Genomic DNA, 13,337 nt, shown 5'->3' on the forward strand with positions numbered 1-13,337 from the left:
GATTTCAGTTTGAAAGAAGGAAAAACTTCCAAATTGATGCTGTCCAAGAGCATCATGTAAGTTTCCCTTCACAGAAGGTCTTCAAGCAGAAATGATGTCTGGCTAGACATAAAATTTAAGATCCTCTATAAACTACCTTAAACTCACCTTTCCAGCCTTATTTAACACTAATCCTCCTTTCCAGGGACTCTATATTCTATCCAAATTGAATGGTTAGTCATTCCCAAATTCAACTGTCTTTGTGAATTCAGAGAAGACACTATATCTGAAATGCATACATTCCTTTTATCCACATTTTTGAATATTTCTCTATTTTTGAATTTCAGCTCAGGGACTTTCCTCTCTGAAACCTTCCTATCTCCTCCCCCAATTTTTAGTGTTCTCTTCCTCTATGATTTTCCTTGTATTATAATTATTTGCGGATTGCTATACCCTGCCCAAGACACACACACAACAACAACAATAGAAAATCATCTCCTTGAGAAACTTCATTTGCATCTTCTACCCACAATGCAGTATCTTGAAGAGAGTAGTTTTTTTTTTTATTTTTAATGCTTAAAATTTTTTAATGTTTTATTGAATTCTGCTATCCTATTTTGTGGAATAATGTAGACAGATTTCTGTTCAGGTACAGATTTTTCTTTTCCAACTGATATCTTATGAAAGACAATATAGTATAATGGAGAGAATATTGAATTTGAAATCAGAGGTTTTTGGATTGAAGACAGATGCTACTTATCCTTTTGTCCTGAGTCAAATCACTTTATCTCTTTAAGCCTCAGCTTCCTCAACTGTAAAATAAAGGGCCAAATTATTTCCCAAATATCCCCAATCTCTTCATTCATTTATTTTATATTTGGTTAGAAGATGTGAAAATTGATGCTAAATTTACCTCATTGTACTCCCATTCCTTGAGGTTGAGGATAGGGCCTTAGACAGTTTCTTCAAATATGCTTCTCAAATAAGAGAGAGTTATCTATATCCTAAGTGCCTCCACTTTCTTCACTCTTCTTAATCCTTTGTAATCTGGTTTCTGACTTCATCATTTAACCAAAACTGCTCTTTCAAAGTTATGAGTGATCTCTTCATTGCCATATCAAATAGTTTTTTTCTCAATCCTCTGACCTCTCTGCAACATTTAAGAATATTTATCACCTTGTCCTTTTGGATACTCTCTCTAGTTTTTTGTAAATCTCTCTTTTAGTGATCCTCCTATTTATCTGGCTGTTCCTTTGCTTATTTCACACTACTTCTACTAAGAGATAAGTAGAAAACTACTTAGTTCTTCATCTCTTATGTTGAATCTTCATTAAAATTATTTCTACTAACTGTAGATGTTCCTCAGAACTCCATCTTGGGTCTTTTCTTTTTTTTTTTTCTTTTCCCTCTATACTCTCTCACTTGATGATCTCAACAGCTGCAATAGGTTCTTTTTGTCAATTATTCCTAGATCAATTCAGGCATATTTTCTCCTGAACGTCAATCCCACATCACCAACTTCATTTTCTTTTTTTTTTTTTTTAGGCCAAAACAATAGTTTATTATTTCAGCATTCAGCAACATCTCAGCCATCAAAAATAAACTCTAACACCAAAGGATAGAAGGAAGACTTCTTTACAGCATGATTAGGTGGGCTGTATCCGGAGTCCCCAGGGTGCCACAGGCAGGATAAGATGGTGATTATTCATTTGTCAAAAAAATTAGGAAGTGGCAGAATTCAGGGGCTGACTGCTCATTTCTGGGCTGGCAAGAGGTCATTGATGCACTGGCCCTGCTCCAAACACTTTTCTATCTCTATGAGCAATTTCACACCATCCACCACCATCTGGACCAGATCCACCTCTGTCCCCCTTTTCTGCTCCACTTCTTCAGCACTTCCCCAAACTTCTCATGCTTGCCCAGGTGGGGAAGTTTGATATGGACGCCAGCTGGTAGGCCTGTGCCCAGGTTAGAGGGGCATGTCAGGATGTAGCCCAGGTGAGGGTTCCACATGAATTCGTAGTTCTTGGTCTTGAAAAGGGTTTTGATCTGAGTGAGCCCCGTGCAGAAATGTGTGAACACATCCTTCATGTTAACCCCCTACTGCATGGAGATGACCCTCAGGTGATCCTCCTCATTGATCCACACCAGGAAGGTCTTGTCGTTGTGCCCAGTGCCCCTGCCATCAGGCCAGTGTCGGGCCATGCCAGATGCCAGGAGGAGTGGGGAGACAGGCTAGTCAAAGAGAAAGTGGTCAGCGATGAGCTGCTGCTATTCCTGCTCAGTCACGTTCTTCAAGGCATAGTACTTCCCATTCATGTGACCATTCAGGTCACCCTCTAGGCTGGCCAGAGCTTCCATGGAGAGCTTCTCTATGGCTTCCTTTTTACTGACATGAAGGCCCTTTTACTGTTCTGTGTACTACCATTCTCCCACATTACTCGGGTTTGCAACATTATTGTCATCCTTAATTTCTTACTCTCACTCATCTCACATATTCAATCCATTACTAAATCTTAAAATTTCTAACTTCACAACATCTCTTTTCATATAGCCACCACCTACTCCAGTCCCTCATTGTCTCTCACTTGAAGCAATTTGAAATTCCAAATTCCAAACAATTCTGAAGCAATTCTAAAGTTTACTAATTGATCATCATGTCTCCACTCCAATCTCTTCTCTATTGTTCTGCCAGCATGATTTTCCTAAAACTTTTCTAATTCTCTGACCATGTTGCTCTACTACTCAATGAACTCCAGTGACTCCCTAGCCCCACAAATCGAATACAAAGCCTTCAGTTTGGTATTTAAAGCCATTCACAAATTGGCTCCTTTGTACCTTTCCAGCATTCTGGTATATTATTTTCTTCCATGCTCTCTACAAATCAAGCACATTTGCCTACTCGTTGGTCCATGCACAGTACAATCCATCTCACATTTCTGAGCATTTGGACTAGCTGTTCCACTTGCCTGATATGACTACTCCACATCTTACCTTATCTGAAAATCCCCTCAAAACAAAGTTTAAATTCCACCTCTATCCAGAGGTTGTTTTATGCTACTACTAATTCCTTTCCCTCTTGGATTATTTTCTATCTACTCAGTATCTTGAATGTTCCTAGCTATCTTCACTCTTGCCTTCTTCATTATTATGTGAATTCCTTAAGGATATAGACTGTTTTTGTTCTTCTTATATATCCCTGACACTTAGTACAGTGCTTGGCTCATAGTAAATACCTAATAAAAGATTGTTGAGGGACAGTGTAATAAGTGGATCACATGGCTAATAATAGGGGATCTGGTGGTACAAGTGAGTCACTTGGGCCTGGGAGCCTGTAACTACAGTAGCAGGTGATTTGGAGCTGTCAGTGATGTGTAGCCTGAGCTGTGATGCCCAGTCAGTCTCCCTGCTGCCTATAGGCTCCTTTAAGGTAGATAGTGAGGGGCTCCTCCCTGCTGGAATAACTGCCTTCCTGTTGGGTGAAAGCAGAACTCAACAGGAAGTGGAGCTCGCCACACTTCCTGGATACAATGAAGGCTTGACCAGTACTTCCTTTAAAGTCAACTGGTTGATATTTACCCCTCTCCTCAGCCCCTTAGCCCAAGATGATGTTATAATAATTACAGAAACCCTCAGATTCAGGCTAAGGGTTTTATTTTAACAAGAAGGGGAAAACTGAGGTGAGAGGGTTTAGGACACTTGAGAGGCTGTTGCTAGGGGCGACTGGCAAGTCTTGGCAACGGACCTAGAAGGTGAGGTCAGGCTGAGGGAACCAGCCCTCAGCCAGAGATAATTTGACACTGCCCTGGCATTACATGATCCACCAGCTAACCAGATATAGTTGTTGAGTTGGTTTAGGGGTGTCCCTGTTGCTAGGCTACTCTAAGCTAAATCCTGCCCACTTTCCAAAATCCAAACCTCCCTTTAACCTCCCTTCAACCTCCTGGGGTCCCCAAGGGGAAGTCAGGGGTAGCTGGGTGTCTGGGTGAGGTCAAGGAAATCAGAACCCCCAGGTTGGTTTTGCAGGAGTTTTTATAGTCCCAGCTCAACTGTCAGCTCCTGGGACTGGCACTTGCCGGGCCAGAGTTCCATTCTCCTAACTGACAGGATTGCCTATGGTAATATTGCCAATGCAAGAAACCTTGCATAAATCCTACATTACAGCAGCTAGGTGATTCAGTGGATAGTTGGGGCTAAAGATGGGAGGTCTGGGGTTCAAACCTGACCTCAGATACTTCCTAGCTATTTGATCCTGTGCAAGTCACTTAGCAACAATTGCCTAGCCCTCACTGCTCTTCTGCCTTGGAAGTGACACAATAGTGATTTTAAGGCAGGAGATAAAGGTCTAAAATAAATATGTGCTTCTTGACGACTGAATGGCTGATATGTCCACTGATAGACCATGCTTAATGTTTTTGGAAATGTACTAGTGCTATTTTATTCCCTCCTGGCTATTGTTCTAACATTTCTTCAACTAACTCAGGACCAGACCTGTTTCTTGCTAGCTTTTTAAAGTAAACATAGACTAATAATAATTCATTTTTATGTAGCGTATTAGGCCGTGGTATGTGTTATTTTCATAATTTCCTTTGACCTACAGCCATGGAAAAGGCATTCAGACCTCAGGGTACACAGAAAATTTATCACACTGACTTGTATCAGTGTGACAGGTATCTATCATACCTCATTCTCCAAGTATAGGCACAAAGAATTCATAGAACCAGGAATGAATACCTGGTAATATAGAAATAATATCCTTCAAGGTGCTAAATCCTGCGACAATCTGTTTTATTTACACCCAGAAATGCAAACTCAGAAATTACTTTTAGCAAAGGGCAGAGCTCCCTTCCTGGTTCTAAAAGTCTGTGCTTGACTATGCTAAGACCCAGATAGGTTAATTGCTCTAATTTTTTGTTGTTGTTTCCTGCTGGAAACAACTTTTCAAGTAAGAGTAGTACTTTGTTAATCTGGAGTTTATTGGAGTCCTTATAGCTGAATATGAAGCTGAGTAATCATCATGGCCAGCAACCTGTTTGCTACTATTGGTAGAAACAACCTTAGACATCCTCTTTGCTCTTGTGGTTTAGTTACTTAGGTGTATCTGACTCTATGAGCCTGTGGACCACATGCTTCTGGTGGGTGTTTTGGCAGAGATACCAGAGTAGTTTGCCATTTTCCTTTCATGAATGCAGGAAAACAGAGATTAAATTACTTGACCAGAGTGATGCAGTTAGTAAGTGTCTGAAGCCAAATTTGAACCTCAGGTCTTTCTGACTTGAGGCCTAGTGCTCTATCCACAGAGCTACCTAAATATCTCCTTTCCATGTTAAAAATTGGGAAACATTCAGTAAAACTAAGTAACTTACTTATGAGGATAGTGTCCAACAGAATTTGAAACACGAACTCCTAACTCTTAAGGGCAATGTATATTCCACAATAGCATGCTTTTTTGCTATCCTATAAGTATCAATAGTCAAACTATAATCATTTATTAGGCATTTATTATGTGTTAACATTATGCAAAGTGATGGAGATGCAAGAAAGACAAGAAAAAGAACCTGCCATCAAGAAGTAAATGGGGAGATAATGAGGTATACACACATATAAATGCACATGTGTGTTTATATATGTGTACACATATATGCCTAATTATATAGATAATGTAGATGAAAGTTATGATATAGAGAAAGTTTATAAAAGTTATGTGAAAGGGGAAGTCATTAGCATCTAGGAGTACTAGAAAAGTTAGCTTTCAGAAGGGACAATTTTAGTCAAGCTTTGAGGAAAGTCAATAAAACTAACAGGTAGAAGTGAGGGAGTAGTGGTCAGTGAAAAAACACAAAGACAGGAAATGAATTGTCATATATGAAGAATTGCAAGTGCCTATATTGTATAGTAGGTGAATGGGAGTAAAATATAAGAATGCTGGAAGGACCGAATTGTTAAGATCTCTAAGTGGCTAAGAGATTTGATCTTGAGGATAATGGAGAAACATTGGATCTTATTGGACAAGTTGCTTAGGTGGAAGGAAAGGAGGTGGGAGGAAAGTGAGAGATAACTTTTGGGAGAACAATTTAAGTTGAAAGATGATATCTAAAACCATGTTATGCAAGATATAGAAGGGAGTAAAAGGAGGGGAATTAAGGTTACATCATATAAATCAGAGGCATCACACATGAAGCCAATGGATAACAGATGGTAACAGTCAAAAGTACAGTTCCAAGTAGATTAAAATATAATTGGTAAATAGGTATGTTTCCCACAATATATATCTATATATAAAATATTAAAATGTGTTTTTCTAAATCAAGATGTAGTCAGCAAAAATCTTTTTGTATGCTTTAGTGACCTATTTATATTTGAGTTTGACACCACTGGTGTTGATGCCTTTCTCAAGGAGTTTATATGGGAACAGATACAAAAATATAGGATGATAATTAGCAGAGAAAAGTATCAAGAATATATGTTAATTTAATAAAGACACTGATGCTATCTTACCTACTTTGTAGAGTATGATATGATAGGATGGGAGGGAATGGAATGAGAAAGGATGGAATGGGGTGGAAAGGGATGAGATGGGATGGAATGGGGTAGAATGGGATGGAATGGGGTGGAATGGGATAGAATGGGGTGGGATGGGATGAGATGAGATGAGGTGGGATGGGATGGAATGGGGGGAGATAGGTTGGGGTGGGGCACTAGAAATCAGAAAATAGAGAATCTTAGAATTTAAACCTGTAATGGACCTTATGATCATATGTCTTAATATTCTCATTTTACAGATGTGAAATGTGATCAATAAAGTTAAGAGATTTAATGTTACATTAAGTAGTTAGTGGCTTCAAATCTATCTTCAGTGCTATTTCTACTACATTATAATACCTGTATCATACATTTATAATGTTCTTCCTATTCTGTATCACATTTAAAGATGACAGACAAAAAAGGTAATATTACCAATATAAGTAAAAATATAAGGTCCAGTGATGTACAACTCTTTCATTTTATATAAAAAGTCAACTCCCTAATATTTTCCATTTTCATAGGGCCTATCATTATTAGAGTTTTTATTTTCCATTTAAAAGGCAGCAAAGCATGTATCAATAAGCAAGGAATGAATTGTCAATTAATCAGTATTTATTAAAGTCCAATTTTGTGAAAGGTACTGTACTGGGTGCTGAAGATACAAAGGAAAACACAAAAGAGACCTCTGTGAAGATTCCAGGAGCTCATATATTCACTCTACATATCAATAAGAAGCAAATGTCTTATCACCCAGAGTGATAACTTTAAGCTAATTGTTGCCCACTGCTCTGATTCTAGTTCATTTTCTATGAGTCTTCTAAACATTTTGTCCTCCCACATTTAGCATATTTCACTTCACCAAAGAAGCTGTTTTGCTGCTCATATTTACCATTCCTGTTTGCCCTTTCCAATAAAGATAGAATTCAATCTTCACAGTTTCAGTCATGGTAGATTGACTCCTTCATGAGGATGAGTGATCTGTCTTTTTAGTTGGTGTTCAATATTGGATATAAATGGAATAGATTATTCTATCAAAGAGACAGACTGTAACATCTGTAGTAAGTCCAAGCTTTTCAGCCAGAAAACGATGTCTAAGGCCACTACTTGGCATGAAGCCTCATATCCTTCCCTGCATCCTGTCAAAATGCATGCTATTCTTCTTACTTTTAGTTTTGTACTTTTTGATATGCCAGCATTTCAACAGCTTTTTGCCATAGTAGAAAATAAAGCTCTTCTGGACTTGAAGTCAGAAGATCAATGGTCTCTTCTCTCATGTAACAAGCTATGTAACCTTAGTCCAAGTATTTAAGCTCTCTGAATATTATATGGTATCCACCTGTGTAAAAGGAATGGATAATGTGTTATCTTTGTACAGAGTTGTGAAGGTAAAATGAGAGAAGATTAAATCAAGTTAATTGTAATGGGAAAATGTTATATAAAGGTCAGCTACAACTATAATGATTCTTATTGTTACTTTGATACTCTAATAGATCTATATTCACAGATGTGGACTCTTCTTCCATCAAAGTAGATCACAAATTATCTATACAATTTCATCCTGTGTGTCTCTTGCCCATATCCTCTTATATATCTCCTATTATAAACCTTTTCATTGTGCTGAAGACCTTGTGTTAGTGGGAAATTGGAATATAGTCTCTTTTGTAATTGTTTGTTGTTATTGATCAAGCAGTTTCCTAACAGCTTGGGGCTACTGAGACAGTGTAGTAGTTGGGCCTGGTTAAAAATGGCTGAGAGTAAAACTGCTTCAAGATAGATTGTACAAAAAAAACTTATTTAATAAGTATTGAAAAAAATGAGGAATGGAAGAAAAGGCAAACAAAGGTTTGAGGATTAGGATTAATTCCCTAATCTAAAAAAGGGGATCTAAACTTTACCCACTCCCTCTATTTCAGGAGAACTTTTTTCATGTTCAAGTTTCCTTAGGCCTCCTTAACACTCCTTAATCTATTCTAATTCTAAAAGTATTTTCTAAATAAACTGTGCTAATTAGTAAGCCTCTTAGCTATAAATAAGTTTACAGTCTATGTCTATCTCTTGCATCTTTGAATCAGTTTGGCAGTTCTCTCACTCTGCCAACTGCCATTCTTCAGGTCTAGGTTAGGCTTCTGAGTCTTGGTAGACCTAAACTGACCTACTTGTTTCTGCAGCCACCCAGAGGAAAACAGTCACTCTGTCTCCTTTCTGTTGGTCTTCTCCCACAAGCTATTCCCATAGCTCCAACCTGTTTTCTTCTCCAACTGTCACTCTGTTTTCCACAGTTTTCCAGGAGCAAATCCACTAGCCTCCTCCCAGGGCATACATACCACCAGGAGTGACCTTGGCAGATGGATTCCAACAAACTCCAAGCTTCTCAGAATTCTCTGCAAGAATTCTTCTCCAAGATTCTAGCTGAGCTTAAAGCTGACCCTAATCACTGCAATATGCTCAATTTATTCCCAATACTTGGATAAACTATCTAACTTCTCTATGCCTCAGTTTTATCATATGCAATATAAAGGGATTAGACTAAATGACTTCTAAGATACTTTCCAACTCTATTATCTATGATCCTATGAATCTATAATTTGATCCTATGCTGTTATCAATTTAGAAATAGACTGTCCATCTGTTATCTTTTGCTTTTGTGACTTGACTAACTCATCTCTTCTTCTGGCCATAGAGAACTTATTATATCCTTTATGTCACTTTTTTGGTGAGCAATTGTTCACTAGAAAATGTTGCCACCTATCCATACTTACCATACATCTCTCCATTGCTCCTTGGGTGACCAGCACTCAAGAGAGTGCCTGGGCAATAACAGGTTGTTAGCAAAATCTAGTTTACTGACTAAATGACCCTTAATTTCAATTTTAAAAGAGTTTATTTCTATGATTTAGAAATCAATAGCATAGTCAGAATATTGGATTAAAAAGATAGACTACTATTTCATTAGGATTTGATAAATATTAAAAATGATAAATGCTTGTATAAATATATAAATTATTATTTTAATTAAAGCCATGTTTATAGATAAAGTTATCAGACCACACGCTTGTAAGCATTCAAAACTGCCGCCTCCATTACTGTCTCCTGTTTCCTGGAAGCGCCTACTCGCAAAAGAGACCACTTCCTCCTAACCTAGGAGATTTAAAACCCTCTCTGTGTCAAGACTTAAGCCTTCCCAAGCCCAAAAACCGGAAACGGAAACCCGTTGGACCACGGGAAATGTAGTTTGATACATTTCCCAAATTTCACTTTTACAATTCCCCATGAGGTCCGGCAAAAAAAAAAGGTTAGTCCTTTTTTCTTCGCTGGACCTGTAAAAATAAACAACTTCTAAATTTTTCAGGAATTTTGGGGATAAAAGAAATAGATGAACAAATGGTTAAAATTAGCCGCATTGACAAAAAACCAATTCGGGGGCAGTCCCCCACTGGCAGAACAGTGTACAATTAAAACAATACATACAATTCAATTTCAACTCCCCATAGTTCAATCAACTGCACCCCAAAGTTCAAAGTTTGGTCTTCATGGTACAGTGAAGGCTTTTCAGACATCTTCATGTGTCCTCACCAAACAAGTTCGTCGTCTGGATTCTGGGGAGACAGCAAGATCCTTATCCTGAAATTATTCTCAAAAGAATTTAAACTTTACATTATAGATTACAAAACATACATTTTCTTCTAAGATTCATACAATTCCCCATGAAATTACTCCTAAAAGAGTTAAATATACATATATTTTACATTATCGAATTTTAAAAAACTTAACAGATATCCCCGTGAGGTAAATCTTAAACACACCTTTTTTTCTAAAAAAGGGTACCTCAGGTCAGCTAAGGATGAGTGGCTGAGTCCTGGGGGTTATATGAAGTCAATTGGCAAAATAAAGAGAATAAAATTCAAGAAAAAAGAAGAAAAAAATTAACTTGTGAATGAAATGTGCAAAAATCTGGGGAAAATAAACTTAGACCTTTGAATGAAGGCCTAATTAAAGTGAATTCAGCAGTGTGCAATTACCCATCCAGGGCCAGGACTTAAGGAAAATGTCTCTCTCTGATCTGACTTATCATCAGCTTTTTAGGGAAGTGAGCCAAATAAATAACCAATCTTAGGTGCTTTCTAGGAATCTAAGTCGAGGGGACCCACGTCCTCTAAAGTTTTAGAAAAGACTGGGACTCCAGGACTCAAACCCCAATTTTCAAGCTCTAAAGTATTGGCATAGAACTGCAGCAATTTGCAGATTTAGTCAGTCAAGTCTCTGACCATGTGCTTTCTTTAGCACTATTAACGGCTTTCATATTCCCTTCTGGAATCAGAGAGGCATTTAAATCATAGTCCTATAGGCTCAGGTATTTGCTGTAGAATTAGAAAAAGGATAAATAATGATTATATATGTACTTCCAGTACAAGATGATAAAAAGGGGAAAATCAATTTCTCTCATTAAAAAAATGTTTTAAAAATCAAATATATATATAGCTTAGAACTAGAAGGGTTATGTTACCCCAAAATGAGACTTTCTGTGAGAGAAAGTGGGTTTTACAAAATAGCAGATTCACAATGCACATTCAAATAGAGTACCATTATTTCCAATAGCACATTTTAAAACAATAAACAGTGATGTTTAAAATTATATACTTGTTACAACTTTTAACTCTTGGCAAATGCTGTTATTGCTTCCATAGCAAAGAATATAACAGGAGCTCCTTGACTCTCTGTATTTTAAAAAAAATCCTGGATAGGAAATGCTTCTACCCATTTAAGGCAATAATATCTCTTATAATAAAATATATAAAAGCTTTATCCTTTAAGACAACAATTCTTAAGGATTTAAAGTAAAAGTTAAAAAAGATCTCTTGTAAAATTACAAGGTAATATTTAAAGCATGGAAACTTTCAAGGTTCTTTGCAATTACCAAGACAGAATAAATTTTAAAGACATGTGCTCTATAAGATGTTCATAGGTGGTACATATAACCGCATTGCTTTTGATACAGTAAGCTTTAGGTAAATTAGTAAATATAATAACATCATAAGCAGAAACTTCATTAGCGTTAAATGATTCAGTGCAACAGGAAAATCAACGAAATAAGCAAGATTAATTTACAAAAGTAATTAGCAAAATACAGTAAGATACAGTCTCTTTAAAACAGAAATAAAGCTCATTCAGTTCCGAGGTTTTAAAAGTTCACCCCTGGTTTCAATTTAAGGTTCTTTTGATTGAGTTCTGCTGAGTTTAAGGGTTTTTTTTAAAGTTCAAAGTTCTGAGCAGTTATTGGGGTGAATATTTCTCCCCTGAGTTCAGTTTTTAATCACAAGCAAGTCTGAATAGGCCATTCGGCCCCATTAAGGGTAAACTCTAGTTGCTAGGTCCACGTGGTGTCGGGTCATTGTAGAAAATCCCACAGGTAGAGCTTGTGTGGGTGGCTAAATTAGGTCTTTAGAGAAACACGTGGAAGGCTAGAATGTCTCCTATAAGAAAGTAGAGAGAAAGGGGAATATACCCAAATTGTTAGCGGCAGGAACTGAAGTAGTCTCTGGAGGTCAAGATCTTGGCAAGTCAGGACTGGGTTCCTTCCCGGAAATCTCAGGTTCTGGAGCTCGGGGTTGAACGATGGCAGCATCAGCAGGATCGGCAGCATCAGCAGCACTCGAACGATGGTGTAGGTTTGTAGTCAGGAGATCAGCAGTAGGAATGGAGGTCAAGTCAGGAGAGCAGCAGCAGAGACACACTGGCTGGGCTCCGGCATTTTAGTTTAAAGCCAAAAGCCCGAATCGGCTGGCCTGACCTCCCTCCCAAGGTGGCTTGGGCTGGACTGGCCGGCTGAGTCCCACTGGAGGCAAAAACGTGCTCTTGCTTTTAGCAAAAGCATGGCAAGGAAAGTCACTTTCCTTTTTTAAAAAAGTGCTCAAAAGAGCTGAGCCAGATGGCCAAAAAGCAGGCATGGCTATAGTTAGGCTATCTGGAAGATTTAGAGTTCGAATTTCGACCTTCTGGTTCGCCAAATTATAAGTATGAAAAATGATAAAGGCTTGTATAAATATATAAATTAGTATTTTAATTAAAGCCATGTTTATAGATAAAGTTATCAGACCACGTGCTTGTAAGCATTCAAAACTGCCGCCTCCATTACTGTCTCCTGTTTCCTGGAAGCGCCTACTCGCAAAAAAGAGAGCCTACTGGCAAAAGAGGCCACTCCCTCCTAACCCAGGAGATTTAAAACCCTCTCTGCGTCAAGACGTAAGCCTTCCCAAGCCCAAAAACCGGAAACGGAAACCCGTTGGACCACGGGAAATGTAGTTTGATACATTTCCCAAATTTCACTTTTACAGATTCAAAGTCATTATTTTGTTTCCCAAAGTTAATCTAGGACACAATTATTTTTATTTAATTCTACACCCAATTCAATATTCATTTTCATGGATATACACTCATATATACACATAGATGATAGATGATAGATGATAGATGGATAGGTAGATAGATAAATGGATGTTCATAGATCAGGTTTATTGCTTGTCTTCTATCTGAATATCATAGTTTAGATAATAGCAACTCATATTCCATTGCTGTCATTTTTTTTAACCCTGTATGGCCAAATTTTCTTGAGTGTTTATGAATTTCATTTGAGATGCCTCTGCATGTTTTGGAGTTTGATATAATCAAAGAATCACATCAATATCTAAAGGACTTTAGTGTTCCTAGAGAGTTCCATTTGGATCTTCAGTGGAGCTAGAGATTTATCATCTGCGCTGACACTATGCTTTCTGGACCACTGAGAATTGCTGTCTCACCTAAGGATAGCTGAAATTTTCTGAGATAGATGATCATAG

General features: G+C 37.7%; 1 pseudogene; it reads right to left on the reverse strand.

The window, feature by feature from the left end:
• Positions 1-1,732: 1,732 nt before the first annotated feature.
• Positions 1,733-7,615, reverse strand: LOC123241864 (annotated as a pseudogene).
• Between the last annotated feature and the right edge of the window lie 5,722 nt (positions 7,616-13,337).

Source organism: Gracilinanus agilis, chromosome 3, assembly GCF_016433145.1.
Source record: "Gracilinanus agilis isolate LMUSP501 chromosome 3, AgileGrace, whole genome shotgun sequence".
In the NCBI taxonomy this organism is placed as follows: domain Eukaryota; kingdom Metazoa; phylum Chordata; class Mammalia; order Didelphimorphia; family Didelphidae; genus Gracilinanus; species Gracilinanus agilis.